A 20,739-nucleotide genomic window follows, 5' to 3' on the forward strand; every position below is an offset into this window, starting at 1 on the left:
ATATGTTGCATTGAACACTGCATTATTAACAACATGTTTTAGATGGACTCCTAGAGGACTTTTACTAACTGTCAGTAAAAGTATGCCTTCAAGTAAAAACATACTTACATCAGATCAGGACTTGTTGAGGGTAAAAGTTTGATATGTACTAAGTGAGAACAAGGCTCACTCCAAGCTTTATTCTATGTCTGTGAAGCTGGCCCTACAACTCTCAAGTTGACAGGTTTGCTAAAATTAGCTTGTTTGTCAAAGTCTCTCACAGCCATAACATAGCTGTGCATCTTGTGGCTACACACACAGGCAGCGAAGACAGGCCTGTAGTGAGTAAACAGCTCAGAGGTCTGTCCAAAGTGCAGAGATGTCCCACCACAACCTACGCCTACGAGCTAAACCACTGTGAACCGGCTCACCACTTGACAAGCGTGGGCGTGCAAAACATGCCAGCAACACTGCTGCAAAACAAAAGAGCAAAAGTATATTGAAATGGCCAGCAAGGTTTGACTCATATCGACTGGCCCTCATGACTGTTGATGCACATGCATGCATGCACAGACACACATATGCAGGTATACACACATTCGTACAAATGCAAACATTCTTTTATTTAGATAAATAACAAAGGAAATGTTACGAAGCCCTACAGATCATTACAGATGCTTGGTCATACAGTCCACATGAGTCATGTTCATGTACTCTTCTGTACAGGGTTGGGGAGTAACTGATTACATGTCAAAACGGGTAAATGTAACTGATTACATGTAATCTGGTTATAAAAACGGGTAACTATAATCAGTGACGTTACCTTAAAAAATAATGTAATCAGATTACAGATACTTTTATAGAGCAAGATGATTACTTGTTGGATTAATGAAAAATTCTGAAAGGATGTTTGCGAGAATTTTTTTTAGTTAAACCTTTCTGTTTTCTCAATGACGTTCAATTTAGCTTTGAAAAAAGTTTACATTTATTCCAGCTGAGCGAGTCTGAACGCAGGTGGTAAGAGACCAATATGATGACACACTAAATACCTTTGAAGGATCCTTTAGTTTTCTTCTAATGCCTCTTAATAAAGGGAAAGTGATCCAAAAGTAACGGAAAGTAATCAGATTAAATGACTGAGATTAGAAATTTAATTAATACAATATTTAAGCCGTTTTCTTCCGCAAATGAAGGGGCTGATGAAGCAATATTTGCAAGAGGGAGGGAATCTGATTTCATTGGTCCTCAACTCGCAGCTCAGTCATTTCATTTAGAGTAAGTGGAGTTCACCGTGAGTTAGACTGACCCCGAGCATGTTAGTTCTGAAGGATTCGTTGCGTTAGAAATTTACCTGGATAAAAGGTGAGCAATTTCATTTCACTGGCTATCCTGAGATGAACTCAGAGTTGACCAAAGTTACCTCGCTAACTCCTCAAACCTGCTTTGTAGGATACACCTCAGTGGTGGAGTGACCACTTTGTAATTCTTTGAACTGCATATTTACACTTTAAACAAAACTTACAACCTTGGAACATGCTTGACATGCACACACGCCTACACACCAACACACACTTCTACACACCAACAGCAAACATACAGGGACACACACATGCATGATCAGTCTCACTGATACCAATGTGGTACCTACTAACACAAATATGGGTACACACACAGAAAGCTACTTATTTCCATCCTGCAAACTCCATCACCTACTCACACACAGTCTCACAAACAGCCTGAGACATGATAGTGACATGATTGTGAGATCTACTGCTCTCTACTGGGGAGGTCTAACAGGCCTGGTTAATAGATCTGCTGCTTTTAAACTATATCAAATGTTTATTATGCAAAGTTGACTTATTTATATCAGGGTTATGTTGGCACATTACCAAAATAACCTAAAGAACTTTAATGAATGGATTGCTGTAAACGTTTGAATAACTTGCCACACTTGTCATCAGGTGACCAAGTGTTAGGGTTTTGGTTCAACAAAGCCTAAATCAGTTAAAGCTTAGTTAATTAAGGCTAATTTAGTTACTAAGGGGAGATGTTTGATGTAAAATCATTTTTGAGAATTGGCTCATTTTTAAACATGGTCCTTTTTTGAGCTGAACGCGTTACATTTTCACACCTTGACTGGCTTTTCTGTGGGGTTCACACCTTTGCTTTGAAGTGGTAAGTCCCTCTGCAGGCTCAGCATGGAGGGTGTGTCTGCATGTTCTTTTAAATGAGACCTCAACTTCAGGTCAGTCATCCTGTGTGGGTCTTGCTCGGTCGAACCCGAGTGGAAAATTACAGGGTGATTATCGTCACACACGAAACTGGTCACAAACAAACAACAGCCCCTCACCTCTACAAATTAACACTGTCCTTATATGGTAAACTGAAGCTAGTGGTGATACAGTGGAGTCACTGAAGGTACTGACATGAGATGCTAAATAGGATAATCAGCTTAACACACTAGTCAGTATTTACTACTTAAAGGGTGCTACATACAGCATCAATATCAAATCAAACCTTTGAATTGTTTTAGTGTAGTGGTGATGTTGCCATAATCCTCATAGAAACTGTGACCAGTCAGCATGTATTGAAACCCCTAGTTAAACAGGGCACACAGTACCACCTAGTTATGTACAGGGCATAAGGTACCACCGGAGGTTGGTGGCAACTTAATTGGGGAGGACTGGCTCGTGGTAGAATGAGTGGAATTGTATCAAATACAATTAATGTCATTCCATTTACTCTGCTCCAGACATTATTATTAGCCATCCTCCCCTCAGCAGCCTCATGTGGAAACAATGCATGTGATGTTGTCTTTGTTGCCTCAGATACGAACTCTTTAAACAACGTATTCACACTTGAATTTTATTTGACTCAATATTGTAGGCTACCTATGTGCATTACCAGATAAGTACAAAGCATATCTGAAGTACAGCAGAAGAGTTTAATACTAGATTGTAACAAACACCCACTCCATCATGTTGAGACTAATACTACTTGTTCTACTGAATACAACAAACCATTTTATGTTTTAGCTGTTCAAATGTTTAATGCTCATGCACATTAGGTAATTATGTTGAGATGAATCCTGAGAATAATCTCTCTGTACGGCAGATGACTGACAAGTCTATTTTTTGCTGCACTAGTTTGGAGCATAAGTGGTACCTCCCACTAATGGGCGGAGATAAAGGCTATGACAGCATTAACACTTTGCTATCTTCATGTAGGTGTGAGTCAAGACTCTCTCACTCTGTTTGTGACTGACTATCGTTATGCATTCTTTCTATACTGTAACCCTTTTCCATTCCCCTACGCTGAAGGGAGGGGCTTGAGTTGAGGCTAATTCGGGATTGAGACTCTGTGAAATAAAGTCGGGGCTTTAGTGTTTTGACCTACCTGAAATTGAGAAATAAATATATAAATACTTTGTTTTGATAAATATATCAATATATTCCCTTCTTTGGACCTCTTTTATACATATTGTGTTAATATACCAATTGTGTTTCATATTGGGTTAATACCAGTTGTGTTTCATATTGGGTTAATACAAGTTTTGTTTCATTGTGGAAGTGTTCAGAGTTAGTTAACTAACACTCTCACCATTTCTATACATGCTGAACCATACTGTGCTGGCTCAGATACATTATTTTCAAATTATCCTTTGCAGCACAGTTCTAGAAACATTGGTGGATGCATAAACAGGCCAGCCCAGTACAGCCTTGTTTGTCTTGGCTCTATAGTGTGAAAAGGGAATGTGTTTGATACAGCATCAGTCTAATCTATGTATCTGGGAAGGCTCTTTTGATGTTGTCAACAGGATGCCCTAATAATGAAAGGGCTGTGCTTTTACACTGGTTGCTTCTCCTCCACACGTTTCACTCAAACAGCCACCCACACAGCCCTAGAGCACCGCCCCTTAGCTGTACAACCATTTATTTTCTCATCCAAACAGCAAGAATGAAAAAAGAGCTTCAGCAGAACACAATATGTTTGTCTTGTACCACGTGGTCTGAATCCCAGGGTACCTGTATCTAGTCTTAAATCATGAGTTTAACAAGAGTAGAGCACTTTCAGTACAAAGCTAAACGTGTGATGATGATGATTCATCATGTGATTCAAAACAAACCATCAAAAAACTTTAACAAGTTTACTGAAACTGCACTGACTTACAAATGTAACTTTTCTTAATGTTACATTGTAGAATGTTTAAGCTAAGTTCAGTCCCAGTCTGAACACCTGACATCAGAGTACACACTCTCCTGTGGTGTCTCTCTCTTCTTTCTTCCTCTTTTAGTTTTCTTCTCAGAGAAATTCAATGCAGCATAATTCAACGTAACTCCATCTTGATCCTAAGGAGGAACAATAAATTACATAGAAATGCTTTTCAGTTACATGTTGATCATGTTACGTTTTAAAGGGTATGTTCACAGAAATACAAACAGTAGGCCACGTATTGTTTGGAAAATATATAATTACTGGATCATTATTCATCACAGAGTAGTTTTCAAGGGTTATCATGAGCCATTGAGGAATTTCACCCTCAAATTGGAATTGATCCATTTCACAATGTTAATATACCTGTTCTCCTTTTAATCTGTCATGTCTTCCTCCCCGACAGGCACCTACTGCTTCGAGTGAAAACTCAAAATAAAATATTGAAATTAATTAAGCGTTGCTGTCTGATGACAACATCTTATCTCCAAAACAGAAACTTTTCAGGAAACGGTTAACATGACCATATTTCAATAAATGTTTAAAAAAAATGTTTTTACAAATTGGGGGGCAGAAGTGAAGATACAAGGTTTATCAGACAGGAAATAAAGACAAGATAAATGTCCATAGCAATTCAAAAATACTGTAACTTCAGGGCAGCAAAGGTTATCTAGGAAATGTTCTAAATTGTATCGCTTACCTTGACAATTTTCACAGACTTTTTTTTACTTCTGTTGCAGGCAAGGACGATGATCCCAATCCCACACAACACAAACGCCATTGCCAAACCAACAACAACCACTACCAGAGACTTTTCTGAAACAAACATAAAAATGAATGTCATGAAGTATCTTTCACAAGTTTTACCCAAGAAAATGTATAAATAGGTTGGCAGATTTAGGTTGGCACTAGAGAAAAACCATGTACTATAAAACATTGGGCCTACAGATGTAAGATCTGAATTTGACCACTCTTATGATATCAACCCCTCCAAAAATGTCCATTAATTATAATCCACATAATGAATCACATTTTCCTGCTGTAGCAAACTGACTCAAATGTAGATCCTACATCTGTACACTTCAATTACACTGATTCTACCTGACTCATTGCATTTCGTGTCAGTGGCCAGGTCCAAATTTGTTCCATTGCCAAACAGGATCTCCCCACATGTGGCCACAGCACAGTAATAAGTCCCAGCAGCAGAGAGATTGAGGTTGTTCTTGGAGAGGCTGTAGACACAGCTCTGTGTAGGAGAGAGAGTCTCAGGGCTCTTCTCACCCTCATCAGTCCTGTTCCCATGCATGTAAATAACTCCTGGATGGGATTCTCCTGATCTCGCTCTGAACCAGTACACACTGTGCTCTTCTGTAGAGGTCTCAGAGAGTACTGTACACTGCAGTCACCTTTTCTCCTGGGTGGAATGGGTCAGACATTGGCCGTGCTAACACAGTCTTGTAATCAGACCTCTGGTGATTCTTACCTAAATGGTACATTTATTGTTTCATGTAAATCAATCTGAAACAACACTTTCTAAAATGCACGTGAATGTATAAAAACACACAGATGTCACGTATACTACCTTTCCGGCTTCTAGGTCATCAGGCTGCTGATTATCATACCTGTCACCATCATCTTGCGCACCTCCGCCACATGACACTCACCTCCATCACCTCCCTGATTATCTTCCCTACATCTGTCACTCCCCTTGGTTCTTTCCTCAGGTGTTATTGACTCTGTTTTCATGCCGGTGCAATGTTTGCATTTCATGTTTATTGGCAACTGCTTTGCATCCGACTGTAAGGCGCTATGGAAGCTAATGCGTATGGCCCAGTATATCACTGGGGCCTAGCTCCCTGCCATCCAGGACCTCTATACCAGGCGCTGTCAGAGGAAGGCCCTGAAAATTGTCAAAGACTCCAGCCACCCAAGTCATAGACTGTCCGCTCTGCGACAGCATGGCAAGCAGTACCAATGCACCAAGTCTTGAACCAACAGGACCCAAGCCGTAAGAGTGCTAAATAGTTCACCTAATAGCTACCCTGGCTATCTGTTTGATCCCATTTGCACTAACTCTTTTGACTCATCACATACGCTGCTGCTACTGTTAATTATCTAACTTGTTGCCTAGTCACTTCACCCATGCCTATATGTGCATACCTACCCCTGCACATCGACTCAGTACTCGGTACTGGTTCCCTGTGTATATAGCCAAGTTATCGTTACTCGTTGTGTATTTTTTCCTTGTGTTATTATCGTTCCATTATTTTTTACATTTTTCATATGTGGGAAGGGCCCATAAGTAAGCATTTCACTGTTAGTCAACATCTGTTATTTACAAAGCATGTGAATACTTTTTTTTTTTAAGTTTTAAATTACGATCCTACATCTTTATGCTTTCTCTGCAACCAGGCAGTGCAGTAAAGCTCAGTTCAGCAGTGTGAACATAGTATATATGAAACTGCAGTGTGGTTATCTTGCATGAATTGTAAGACGGGTACCATGTGGATATACAGTATGTACATGGGTGAAAAGGGTGCCCAGATTACTTTGTGGAAGCAGTATGGGCTATGGTGGTTTTCATGTGTCACACTCTGCTCTGTTTCACCTCCACCAGGTGTCTCCCATCTTCCCCCATTATCCCCTGTGTATTTACACCTGCAATATCTGTGTGTCTGTTGCCAGTTCGTCTTGTCTCGTCAAGCTTATCCGTGTGCTTTTCCTTACTTCTGTTTTCTCCAGTCCCTGTTTTCTGGTCCTCCCAGTTCTGACCATTTCTGCCTTCCTTGACCTTGAGCCCGCCTGTCATACTATCCTGCCTGCCCTGACACCGAGACTGCCTGTTGTCCTTTACCTACCTGACTCTGACCTGGTTTATGAACTTCTGCCTGCCCTGACCCTTAGTCTCCCTGCCGCCCTGTACCTGTCGACTCAGACCTGGTTATGAACCTCTGCCTGTCCTCGACCTGCCCTTTGCCCTCCTCCTGTGGTTTAATAAACTACTATGTGTATTGAACCTTCTTTCTCCCGTGTCAGCATCTGGGTCATATCCTGAGTGGTGTTAGTATGAACTGGCCATGACTGACCCAGCAGACTCGGACCAGCACCGCAACGCTGTCTCCTCCAAAGGAGCCACCATTGGAAGACACAGGGAATGACATGACCACGCTTTCATGGTATTGATGGAGCAATTTTGCAGATATTCCACTAGGCAGTAAGGCTCTACAGTAACCCCTCTGACTATCCCGGCTTCCCGAGAACCCTGCTTACCTCCTCCGGATCACTATGCTGGAAATCCAGGAACCTGCCGAGCATTTTCCTCCCAGTGCTCCCTCATCTTCGAGCTGCAGCCATTGGATTGCTCAAAGATAGTGTATCTTATAACGCTGATGTCTGGGAGGGCTCGCGCCTGGGCGACAGCGGTTAGGAGCAACAGTCCATCGTTTGATACAGTCCGGAGGAGTTTGTGGCGGAAGTTAGGAAGGTATTAGATTCTCCTTTATCCGGGAGAGAGGCTACCCGGAAGCTACTACAACTGCATCAAAACTCCCATAGTACTCCCATTGGTGTAATACGCAGATTGAGCACCAGGAGCTGTCTGTATTGCGGGACTTCAGGAGATTATATTTCCGCCTGTCCATTAAAAAGACCAGGCTCATCAGAAGGTATGAGTACTCTGGTAAGCAGTACAGAGATTTTCTCAATGACTCTGGGGCCGATGAGAGCTTTATCGACGCGACTTTGGTGTCGGGAGCTCGGAATCCACTTAACCCCTCTCCATTCCTATGGACGTCAGAGCGCTGGATGGGTGCTCTATTGGCAACTTATCAACTTACGTGTATCAGGAAATCACAGTGAGTGTTCCTTTTGGATATCAGCTACGTACTTCCCTGAGAAAGAAGAGAGAAAGAAGAAGATGTCAGCATACCCTCTGCCCAGATGTTTGTCCGCCGCTGTCACCGTCCCTAGAAGAGAGCCCGGGCCACACTTTTGAAGTCCACATCCAGGTATCGGCGACAGGTGGATCGCCACCGGACCCCTGCTCCCCGCTATCGACTTGGGCAGAGGGGATGGCTTTCCACTCGGGACCTGCCCCTCCGGGTGGAGTTCCGTAAATCCCCCCCCATTTCATCTGCCTTTTCCCCATCTCTAAAATCCTTTGCCCCTCTGTTGCCCCGCACCCTCCGTATACATCCCACTTTTCATGTGTTTACGATTAAACCTCTATCTCACAGCCATTTTTCTCCTGTTATCATGATTTTATTATGACATTATTCATGCACCTTTGAGAGACTGGACTGAGTTCGCATGGAAACAATAATGTATTGGTTTAATGTGTTTTAATATGCAATGGTACATTTTGTAATGTAATAAAGCAAAATATACTGTACATCAAAAGATTTTGGAATTGCATATTGACCTCAAGAAATGCAACAGTATGCAATGACAATATCTATTGTAAATTAAAATGACATTTATTTCAAAAGGTTAATTTAACATTACAACCTGAATTGGGATTAATACTTGAATTACCTGAAAACATGAACAATAAAATACAGGATAAAAAAACATGTTCTACTCACAGTAGTCTGTAAAGGATATTTCGTTCTGGGTTGCAGAGATTATAAAAACCCTGTTGCACTATGATACAAAAACAGTCTTGTTTGTTTGCCTTGAATATTACAGTATATAGTAGCAATTGAAAAATGTATTCTTGCACTGTAGTTCAGTCCCAGTCTGAATACCCTACATTTGTCTAAAAGGAGACACTTCACTGAGATAATTTAGTCTATGCTGTATCTGAAACAAAGTTCACTCCCAGTCTGAGTACCTGACATCAGAGTACACAGTCTCCTGTGGTGTCTCCCTCTTCTTTCTTCCTCTTTTAGTTTTCCTCTCAGAGAAATTATGGCAAGACACAAACTCTAATGTTTTCTTTTGTCAGAAATTACACCTAGTTAAAGGTAAAGATATCTATATATTAACCTACATAGACAGGTAGAGTGTAAGTACAACATGTTATAGAGAGCCTACCCTACAAACAGGACAGCATAGGCCAGTGCTATTATAGAATTACAGAATATTTATCAATTGCTTCCAATGGTCCAGAATATACTAAAGATATGGTGGCCTAACAAAATAACAAACCAAGACATGTGAAGGAAGAAGAAAGAAACAAGAGGTCATCATCAGTCTGAGGAGGAGAAAATGGAGATCAGGCAGGATCACTCAGCAAAGACACAATACACATAACAAGACAAGCACTGGGCTACAACCCACAAGGAGAAATATAGTGCCCTGCGAAAGTATTCGGCCCCCTTGAACTTTGCGACCTTTTGCCACTTTTCAGGCTTCAAACATAAAGATATAAAACTGTATTTTTTTGGGATGCTTAAAGCTTGGGAAATCTTTTTGTATCCAAATCCGGCTTTAAACTTCTTCACAACAGTATCTCGGACCTGCCTGGTGTGTTCCTTGTTCTTCATGATGCTCTCTGCGCTTTTAACGGACCTCTGAGACTATCACAGTGCAGGTGCATTTATACGGAGACTTGATTACACACAGGTGGATTGTATTTATCATCATTAGTCATTTAGGTCAACATTGGATCATTCAGAGATCCTCACTGAACTTCTGGAGAGAGTTTGCTGCACTAAAAGTAAAGGGGCTGAATAATTTTGCACGCCCAATTTTTCAGTTTTTGATTTGTTAAAAAAGTTTGAAATATCCAATAAATGTCGTTCCACTTCATGATTGTGTCCCACTTGTTGTTGATTCTTCACAAAAAAATACAGTTTTATATCTTTATGTTTGAAGCCTGAAATGTGGCAAAAGGTCGCAAAGTTCAAGGGGGCCGAATACTTTCGCAAGGCACTGTAAAGCAGACGAAAAACTAACTGGAGACTCTCCTCTCTACAGGACCTAAGTAAAGCAGGGATAACCTGGCAAGAGACAAAAGCACTCGCACAGAAAAGTGGGAGGTGGAGAGCCATAGGGATGCCTTACAACTCCTCCGCCACCCTCAACACGGGTGCCCCACAGGAGTGTGTGCTTAGTGTTCCCCTGTGCTCCCTGTACACCCAAGACTGCATGGACACTCACGACTCCAACACCATCATCAAGTTTGCTGACGACACGACTGTGGTAGATCTGATTACCGACGACGATGTGGCAGCCTATAAGGAGGAGGTTAGAGACCTGGCTGTGTGGTGCCAGGACAACAACCTATCCCTCAACGTCAACCAGACAGAGGAGCTCACTGTGGACTACAGGAAACAGGGGGCCGAGCATGCCCTCATCCACATCGTCAGGGCTGTAGTGGAGCGGTTCGAGTTCCTCTGTGTCCACATCACTAAGAAATTAACATAGTCCACACACACCAACCTAGTCGTGAAGAAGGCACGACAACTCCTCTTCCTCCTCAGGAGGCTGAAAATATTTAGCATGGGGCCTCAGATCCTCAAAAAGTTATACAGCTGCACCATTGAGAGCATTTTGACTGGCTGCATCACTGCTTGGAATGGCAACTGTTTGGCATCTGACCGTAAGGTGCTACAGAAGGTAGTGCGTACGGCCCAGTACATCACTGGGGCCTAGCTCCCTGCCATCCCGGACCTCTATACCAGACGCTGTCAGAGGAAGGCCCTAAAAATTGTCTAAGACTGCAGCCACTCAAGTCATAGACTGTTCTCTCTGCTACCGAATAGGAAGCGGTACAAAAGCGCCAAGTCTAGGTCCAAGAGGCTTCTTAATAACAGCTTCTACCCAAAGCCATAAGACTCCTGAACATCTAATCAAATGGCTAACCAGACTATTTGCATTGCCTCCTCCCCATGCCCTGTTCTAAGCTGCTGCTACTCTCGGTTATTATCTAAAAATAGTCGCTTTAAATCTACCTACATGTACATATTACCTCAATGACCTCGACACCAGTGCCCCCCCTACATTGACTCTGTACCAGTACCCCCTGTATATAGCCCCGCTATTGTTATTTTACTGCTGCAGTTTAATTTTATTGGTTATTCTTACTTTTTATGTATTTTCTTAAAACTGCATTGTTGTTTAAGGTTTTGTAAGTAAGCATTTCACTGTAAGGTCTACCACATCTGTTGTATTCGTCGCATGTGTCAATTTCAATTTGATTTGATTTGAAAGAAAATATTGTCTGTAGTCTACTGTACATTGTTGAGAAACATATTGTCTGTAGTCTGCTGTACATGGTAAACTGTAAGTCACGCTTTTTAGAATGAACAACAGCTGTGAGGATTGTTTTACAATATTCACAACATATTGACACAATTACAATCTTTATAAAATAACAATCTCCTTTAATCAATTACAAGTGGAAATACATATTTGAGTGATGATTAGCAAGCCAGCAACAGACAAAACAGAAGATGAATTCTCTCCTCCCTCTCTCCCCTGTTTTAGCTTGCCATCTATCTTCATACCAGTGACAAACTTAGCTATGTTATCGACATATGGCAGACCATAAACAAAATCTAGCTCACTTATTTTGCTAGCTAGAAATAAATAGCTAGCTGTAGAAAGGATAGCTAGCTATAGCAAGCTAATATTAGCACCTGCCTCAACAAGAAGCAACTGTGACAACATTGATCCTAATATATATACTGTATATAAAAAATTCCCATTTAGTAAAATCCACAATCGACCACTCCAAAGAAAGCATGGTTCTGTGGCTTCTCCAAAAGGCCAGCAGCTCTACAGTTGGATCCATGGTCGAAGCATTGCATTTCAGTTTAGCCCGCACTCAAGATGGCAAGATGTATAGAATACTCCCCCAGAGCCACATAATGACTGAATTACATTTGCTTAGTTTAATCAGTGTTATTTAGATGGAAGACATGAGGTAATTATAGAATAGATAGCTAACGTTAGCATAGAGGTAGCAAGCTAGCTCTTTCAATTACCCGGTTGGCCTCTATCCTCACTGAATCAAATCAAATCACATCAAATGTATTTATATAGCCCTTCTATAGCCCTTCTTACATCAGCTGATATCTCAAAGTGCTGTACAGAAACCCGGCCTAAAACCGCAAACCCCATCTATGATGATGCTCGGTCTCTACTGTTGCTGCTGGCTGTTTTAGATTCTTTAGAGAGCACATTGATGGTAGGGACAGCATCCACTTTGAGAAACAACTTTTTGCTGAAGCACTCCTTCTATTGTTTATAGCCATTGAAGTTCTCAGTTATGAAATGTGCTCTGCAGAATGCCCAATTCGCCTGGTTTCCACAGTTTACCAGTTTACCACAGCCACAAATACAAAATTGTGACAATTGTGACACTGACCGCAACTTTCAGAGCAACATAATATATGACAATTGATTTTAGAGTTTGTAAATTGGGAATGTTTTCTTGGGGTGCTCTAAGTTGCTATTATATCATTTTGTTATTTATTTATTTAACCAGGTAGGCCAGTTGAGAACACGTTTTCATTTTCAAGTTCTCATTTACAACTGAGACCTGGCCAAGATAAAGCAAAGCAGTGCGACAAAAACAACACAGACTTACACATGGGATAAACAAATGTCCAGTCAATAACACAATAGACAAAAATCTATATATAGTGTGTGCAAATGTAGATTAGGGAGGTAAGGCAATAAATAGGCCATGGTGGCAAAATAATTACAATTTCCCATTAACACCGGAGTGATAGATGTACAGATGATGATGTGCAAGTAGAGATACTGGGGTGCAAAAGAGCAAAAATAAATAAAAATATGGGGATGAGGTAGTTGGGTGGGCTATTTACAGATGGGCTGTGTACAGATGCAATGATCGGTAAGCTGCTCTGACAGTTGATGCTTAAATTTAATGAGGGAGATATGAGTCTCCAGATTTTGCAATTCGTTCCAGTCATTGGCAGCTGAGAACTGGAAGAAAAGTTGGCCAAAGGAGGAGATGGCTTTCGGGATGACCAGTGAAATATACCTGCTGGAACGTGTGCTACGGGTGGGTGTTGCTATTTTGACCAGTGAGCTGAGATAATGCAGGGCTTTACCTAGCAAAGACTTATAGATGACCTGGAGCCAGTGGGTTTGGCAACGAAAATGTAGCGGGGGCCAGCCAACGATAGCATACAGGTCGCAGTGATGGGTAGTATATGGGGCTTTGGTGACAAAACGGATGGCACTGTGATAGACTGCATCCAATTTGCTGAGAATAGTGTTGGAGGCTATTTTGTAAATGACATCGGCGAAGTCAAGGATCGGTAGTATAGTCCATTTTATGAGGGTATGTTTGGCAGCATGAGTGAAGGATGCTTTGTTGGGAAATAGGAAGCCGATTCTAGGTTTAATTTTGGATTGGAGATGCTTAATGTGAGTCTGGAAGGAGAGTTTACAGTCTAACCAGACACCTAGGTATTTGTAGTTGTCCAAATATTCTAAGTCAGAACCGTCCAGAGTAGTAGCTCATCGGTCAGGCATCGGTCAGTTGAAGAGCATGCATTTAGTTTTACTTGCATTTAAGAACAGTTGGAGCCCACGGAAAGAGTGTTGTATGACATTGAAGCTCATCTGGAGGTTTGTTAACACAGTGTCCAAAGAAGGGCCAGAAGTATACAGAATGGTGTCGTCTGCATAGAGGTGGATCAGAGAATCAGCAGCAGCAAGAGCGACATCATTGATATATACAGAGAAAAGAGTTGGCCTGAGAATTGAATCCTGTGGCACCCCCATAGAGACAGCCATAGGTCTAAACAACAGGCCCTCCGATTTGACACTAAACTCTATCTGAGAAGTAGTTGGTGAACCAGGCTAAAAATGACTATTTGAAAAACCAAGGCTATAGAGTCTGCCGATAAGAATGCGGTGACTGACAGAGTCGAAAGCCTTGGCCAGCTCGATGAAGACGACTACACAGTACTGTCTTTTATCAATGGCGGTTATGATATCATTTAGGACCTTGAGCATGGCTGAGGTGCATCCATGACTAACTTGGAAACCAGAATGCATAGCGGAGAAGGTACGGTGGGATTCGAAATGGTCGGTGATCTGTTTGTTAACTTGGCTTTCGAGACGTTAGAAAGGTAGGGCAGGATAGCTATAGGTCGGGCAGTTTGCTGTGGGGTGTGTGGAGCTGTTGGCCGGAGTAGGGGAAGCCAGGTGGAAAGCTTGGCCAGCCGTAGAAAAATGATTTATGAAATTCTCAATTATCATAGATTTATCAGTGGTGACAGTGTTTCCTAGCCTCAGTGCAGTGGGCTGCTGGGAGGAGGTGCTCTTATTCTCCATGTACTTTACAGTGTCCCAAAACGTTTTGGAGTTTGTGCTACAGGATGCAAATTTCTGTTTGAAAAAGCTAGCCTTTGCTTTCCTAACTGACTGTGTATATTGGTTCCTAACTTCTCTGAAAAGTTGCATTCCGCGGGGGCTATTCGATGCTAATGTAGTTCACCACAGGAAGTTTTTTGTGCTGGTCAAGGGCAGTCAAGTCTGGAGTGAACCAAGGGCTATATCTGTTCTTAGTTCTACATTTTTTGAATGGGGCATGCATATTTAAAACCTTTTACGACTAGGGGGAGATATTTTAATTTTTGGATGAAAAACGTTCCCGTTTTAAACACGATATTTTGTCACGAAAAGATGCTCGACTATGCATATAATTGACAGCTTTGGATAGAAAACACTGACGTTTCCAAAACTGCAAAGATATTGTCTGTGAGTGCAACAGAACTGATGTTACAGGCGAAACCCAGATAAAAATCCAATCAGGAAGTGCCGCATTTTTTTAAACCTTCTCATGCCAATGACTCCTTATAAGGCTGTGAATGAGCTACGAATGAGCTTATGAGCGTTTTCTACGTATTCCCCAAGGTGTCTACAGCATTGTGACGTCTTTTTACACATTTCTGTTGAAGAATAGCCGTAAGGGACCACATTTAGCAAGTGGTCACCTGATGTCTCCCGCAGAAAATCTTGCGTAAAATACTGGGGTAGCCATTTTTCCAATCGCTTCTTATGAGAAACCAATTGTCTCGACGGATATATTATCAAATATATATGTTAAAAACACCTTGAGGATTGATTCTAAACGTTTGCCATGTTTCTGTAAATATTATGGAACTTTTTTTACAAAGTTTGGCGTTGTAGTGATAGCATTTTCCGGTAAATTTCTCAGCCAAGCATGATGAACAAACGGGAGCTATTTCGCCTACAAAAATAATATTTTTGGAAAAAAGGAACATTTGCTATCTAACTGGGAGTCTCCTGAGTGAAAACATCCGGAGTTCTTGAAAGGTAAATTATTTAATTTGATTGTTTTTCTTATTTTCGTGAAAATGTTGCCTGCTTCCATGATAAACTTTCACAAATGCTTGTCTTGGCTGTAATGCATATTTTGAAAATCTGAGATGACAGTGTGATTAACAAAAGGCTAAGCTGTGTCTTAAATTATATTTAATTTGTGATTTTTATGAATAGGAACATTTTCTAGGGGTATTTATGTCCGCTGCGTTATGCTAATTTGTTTGAGGCTATGATTACGCTCCCGGATCCGGGATTGCTAGTCACAAGAAGTGAATTAAGATGGTGAGGAAAGCACTTTTAAAGAACAACCAGGCATCCTCTACTGACGGGATGAGGTCAATATCCTTCCAGGATATCCGGGGCCATGTCGATTAGAAAGGTGATGTGTTTTAGGGAGTGTTTGACAGTGATGAGAGGTGGTCGTTTGACAGCGGAGCCATTATGGACGCAGGCAATGAGGCAGTGATTGCTGAGATCATGGTTGACAACAGCAACATTTTCTTTAGAGGGCAGGTTGGTCAGAATGATATCTATGAGGTTTCCCGTGTTAACCGATTTAGGGTTGTACCTGATAGGTTCCTTCATAACTTGTGTGAGATTGAGGGCATCTAGCTTAGATTGTAGGATGGCCGGGATGTTAAGCATATCCAATATTAGGTGACCTAACAGTGTGAACTCTGAAGATAAATGGGGGGCAATCAATTCACATATGGGGTCCAGGGCACAACTGGGGCCTGAGGGGGTCTATCACAAACAGCAACAGTGAGAGACTTATTTCAGGAAAGGTGTATTTTTAAAAGTAGAAGCTCAAACTGTTTGGGCACAGATCTGGATAGCATGACAGAACTCTGCAGACTATCTCTGCAGTAGATTGCAACTCCACCCCCTTTAGCAGTTAAATCTTGATGGAAAATGTTGTAGTTGGGGATGGATATTTCAGCATTTTTGGTGGCCTTCCTAAGCCAGGATTAAGACACGGCTTGGACATCAGAGTTGGTGGAGTGTGCTAAAGCATTGAATAAACCAAACGTAGGGAGGAGGCTTCTGATGTTAATTAACATTAACATGTGTGAAACCAAGGCTTTTACGGTTACAGAAGTCAACAAATGATAGCGCCTGGAGAATAGGAGTGGAACTGGGGGCTACAGTGCCTGGGTTAATCTCTACATCACCAGAGGAGCCGTAGGATAAGGGTATGACTAAATGCTATAAGAACTGGTCGTCTAGTGCGTTGGGAACTGAGAATAAAAGGAGCAGATTTCTGGGCGTGGTAGATTAGATTCAGGGCACAATGTACAGACACGGGTATAGTAGGATGGGAGTACAGTGAAGGGAAACCTAGGCATTGAGTGACGATGAGAGAGGTTTCATCTCTGGGGGCACCAGTTTAGCCAGGTGAGGTCTCCACATGTGTGTGGGGTGGGACAAAAGAGCTATCTAAGGTATGTTGAGCAGGACTGAGGGCTCTACAGTGAAATAAAACAATAAGAACTAGCCGAGACAGCAGTAGGCAAGACATATTGATATTAGAGAGAGGCATAAAGCAATCACAGGTGTTAATCGGGAGAGCTAAGACAACAACGGGTAAATGGCGATGAATGGCAGAACGGGTCAGTTGGGTACATACAGGGAATGAGTTCGAGGCTGGGGCTGATCGACAAACAAAATGAGGAACCGTGTTATTGAAACAGCCCAGGGGGCATCAACTTCGTAGCCGAGTGATCATAGGGTTCAATGAACAGCAATAGGTGAGTCAGAGGGACATTCGGTAATTACTACTACGCTAGGCGAGCGGGGGACACGGCGTTCAGGAAGCTAGCGGCCCGGGGCTTACAGATGGTTCTTCGGCGACATCATACCGGAATAGCCTGTTGAGACCACATCGGGTGATTACGTCGGCAGACCAGTCGTGATGGATTGGCGGGGCTCCATGTCAACAAAAAAGGATCCAGGCCAATTGGCAAAAGAGGTTTTGTAGCCCTAGAATTAGCTGGTATATGGGCCTAGCTCAAGGCTAACTGGTGCTTGCTTTTGGACAGAGGCGTTAGCTAACAGTAGCCCCTCGTTTGCAGCTAGCTAGCTGAGATGATCCGGTGTAATAATCCAGAGCAGCAGGAATCCGGTGATGTGGTAGAGAGAAGCAGTCAGATATGCTCTGGGTTGATATCGCGCTGTGCAGACTGGCAGGTATTGTCCGGGCTAAGGCTGGCTGGTGTCTGCGCTAAAGGTGAAGACCGCTACCTGTGGCTAACAAAGACAAGTAGATAGTTAGCTGGCTAGCTCCTGATGGAGTTTCCGGTTTTAAGGAATAAAAATAGCAGATCCCTACCACATTGGGTGAGGCGGGTTGCAGGATAGTTTTTTTAGTTCGTAGATTTATTTCGTAGATAGAAAGTGAGATTAAAATATATATAAAAAAATGTCTATAAACACGGGATAAGACACGAGATAAGACAAAGACAAACACATGTCCGACGGCATTGACAAATAAGTGCTACTCTCCCTTTAATAAGATGATTAAGGTAAAATATCTTCCAAAATATATATATTATTTGTATTAAGTCTTTAATGGGTGTTCAAATAAGCAAAATGATCAGTCAATGACCTTAGATCATTTAGTTTGGTAACCAAAAACAAGCAAAAACAACAATTTTAAGTGAATTATCAATGTAAGGTATTTAGCCTTGCTAAATTGTACTCTTTGGAGTGTTGCTTCTGATCTTACTTACTTAAATGGAAATTCCACCATTATTACAATTCACCATACATTTCAAAATGTTCAACTTCATATTCTTCATAACCAGCACCACCCCAAAATATACATATGTGAAATTGGAGCGTTTCTATGTTTTGCAGTAAAAAAAATAGAGGAAGATAATTCTTTCCAATTTCATCATCTATGAATTTGTAGGCAATTAGCAGGCAATGCCTATTCAACCTTTGTTAAAAATCACACAATGCACAGTGATGATGTCATTGGAAACACTTATCTTCCTCTATAGTTTTTTCTACAAAACATAGAAACTCACGAATTTCACATATGTTGATGTTGGGGTGGTGCTGTATATGAAGAATATGAAGTTGAACATTTTGAAATGTCAAGTATTTTACAGTAACATAGTTACAGTTCATATAAGGAAATCAGTCAAATAAAATAAATTATTCAGGCCCTCATCCATGGATTTCACAAGACTAGGAACACAGATATGCAACCGTTGGTCACAGATAACTTTTTAAAAAAGGGGTATGGATCAGAAAACCAGTCAGTATCTGGAGTGACCAACATTTGCCTCATGCAGCAATACATATATTTTTTGCATAGAGTTGAGCAGGCTGCTGATTGTGGCCTGTGGAATGTTCTGCTACTCCTCTTCAATGACTGTGTGAATTTGCTGAATAATGGGGGCACCTAGAACACGCTGTCATAGACGTCATTCAGGGCAGGTGACATTTGCCTGTTTTGGATGTTATTTTGGCATCAACACCTGTCACATAACAGTTTGCAAACAATGTAAAAAAAATATGTAAATAACTGAGTTAATAAAGCCGTATACAAACATGGTCTCTTTTTTGTATTCTTGAGTAAGGCATCTCCAAAATGCAGGTGTTTCAGGAGCATTGCACCGTGATTGGCTCAGTGCTCTTTCACTCATGTGGACACTACGTCACCGCCAAATCTAAGTCCTTAGTAAGGGTAAACATTGACAATTCTAGCCCTTTGGGTCCTGCAATAGAGTTACATTTGAAGTGCCCTTCCAAGAAGGCTCAAGGTCGTTGGCCACAGATACAATGACATCAAATCACGTTATATTTACAGTAGCTTATGTTGGACTGACCATATCAACAACTTACTTTCAAAATCTTAGCTAGCAGTCATCATCATGAATCAATTTAACAATCTACTGGCAAATCCTTTTTAATCCTTGTCATGTGAAGAGAAATGATGAAGATAAAATGTATCGGTGCTCATCGGCCAGTGGACATTAACATTACACAGCAAGTTGGAAAGCGCAAATTCAACAATGAGTGGTTTGGAAGGAATTGGTGACAGTGACTAACTGCAAGCATTGCAACTGGGAAGTCGGGAATTAATGAACTCAGACTGGGAAAATAAGTTTTGAACGGTCATCCAAATCGGAATTGTAAATCTGGCATCTCTCTTTCGTTGATGACAAAATTTGACCACGAAGGACCGCCAGGCCACATTCCTGTTCAAGTGAGTACATCGCAACAAAGGGGGATCCAAATATGTATTATATGCTGCTGCTTAAATGATGTAATATGCCAGGGAGATATGTATACTGAAGCTAAGAAAGTAATACTCTGTATGTTGTGTAGTAAGCTGTTAGTAGCCCATGTGCCTCACCCTAATTATTTAGTCTATTTTCACCTCTTAATTTCGCCGAATATTCTTACTTTGTGGTGCACATGTAGCGTATAACATGTTTTTGAGAAATGTAATCAAATATTGTAGTAGCTTTCATTGTCTGCTTGTACGCCATTTTTTTATCCTACGGTTCTGACTTGGTGTACAGGGAGAACACTGTAAGAACGGCCCATGTTCTGAATTCTATCGCTGTACATTTCAAAAGTGCTGCACAAATAGTTATATTGACTACGTCCATCCTAGCTTGCTCATTAATGTTTTAATAGAAATGACGGATTGCCTCTTATTCGCTGCCATAGTTTGTCTCAATTGTCAGTAGAAACCACATTTGTTTAAGCAGGTCAGCCATATCAGCTATGTTTTTTACAAGGCAGTAAATGAGGCTAAATTAACTGTTTTTCTGCCAGCAAGGCTCCACAGGTAGCCAGGTGTAGCAGTGGTAAGGTCTTGGGACTGCTCTTGGGACTCTGCTGTTTGGACAGCTTTATGTAGGCCCTAACAGTTTGTGGGCACCGCTTGTCACCGTTATAGTTCAATTAATGTATTGTTTAGTGTTGTGTTACGTAGTGGCTTTGCTGGCATGCATCCCACATTTTATTTTTTTTGCCCCACCAAGATGTACATGCTAAAATTGCCACTGACAGGTAGTTTTCACCTGGTGATAAGTTGGGCAGACCACACCACCCTCTGGAGAGCCCTGCAGTTGCGGGCAGTGCAGTTTCCGTACCAGGCGATGATACAGCCTGACAGGATGCTCTCAATTGTGCATCTGTAAACGTTTGTGAGGGTTTTAGGTGCCAAGACAAATTTCCTCAGCCTCCTGAGGTTGAAGAGGCGCCCCTTCTTCACCACACTGTCTGTGTGGGTGGACCATTTCAGATCATCAG

General features: G+C 41.6%; 1 pseudogene; it reads right to left on the reverse strand.

Annotated features, from left to right (window-relative positions):
• Window positions 1–20,739, reverse strand: part of LOC139365851 (uncharacterized) — a 50,574-nt pseudogene that overhangs the window by 1,163 nt on the left and 28,672 nt on the right.

The sequence above is a fragment of the Oncorhynchus clarkii genome, chromosome 14 (genome assembly GCF_045791955.1).
Source record: "Oncorhynchus clarkii lewisi isolate Uvic-CL-2024 chromosome 14, UVic_Ocla_1.0, whole genome shotgun sequence".
In the NCBI taxonomy this organism is placed as follows: Eukaryota; Metazoa; Chordata; class Actinopteri; order Salmoniformes; family Salmonidae; genus Oncorhynchus; species Oncorhynchus clarkii.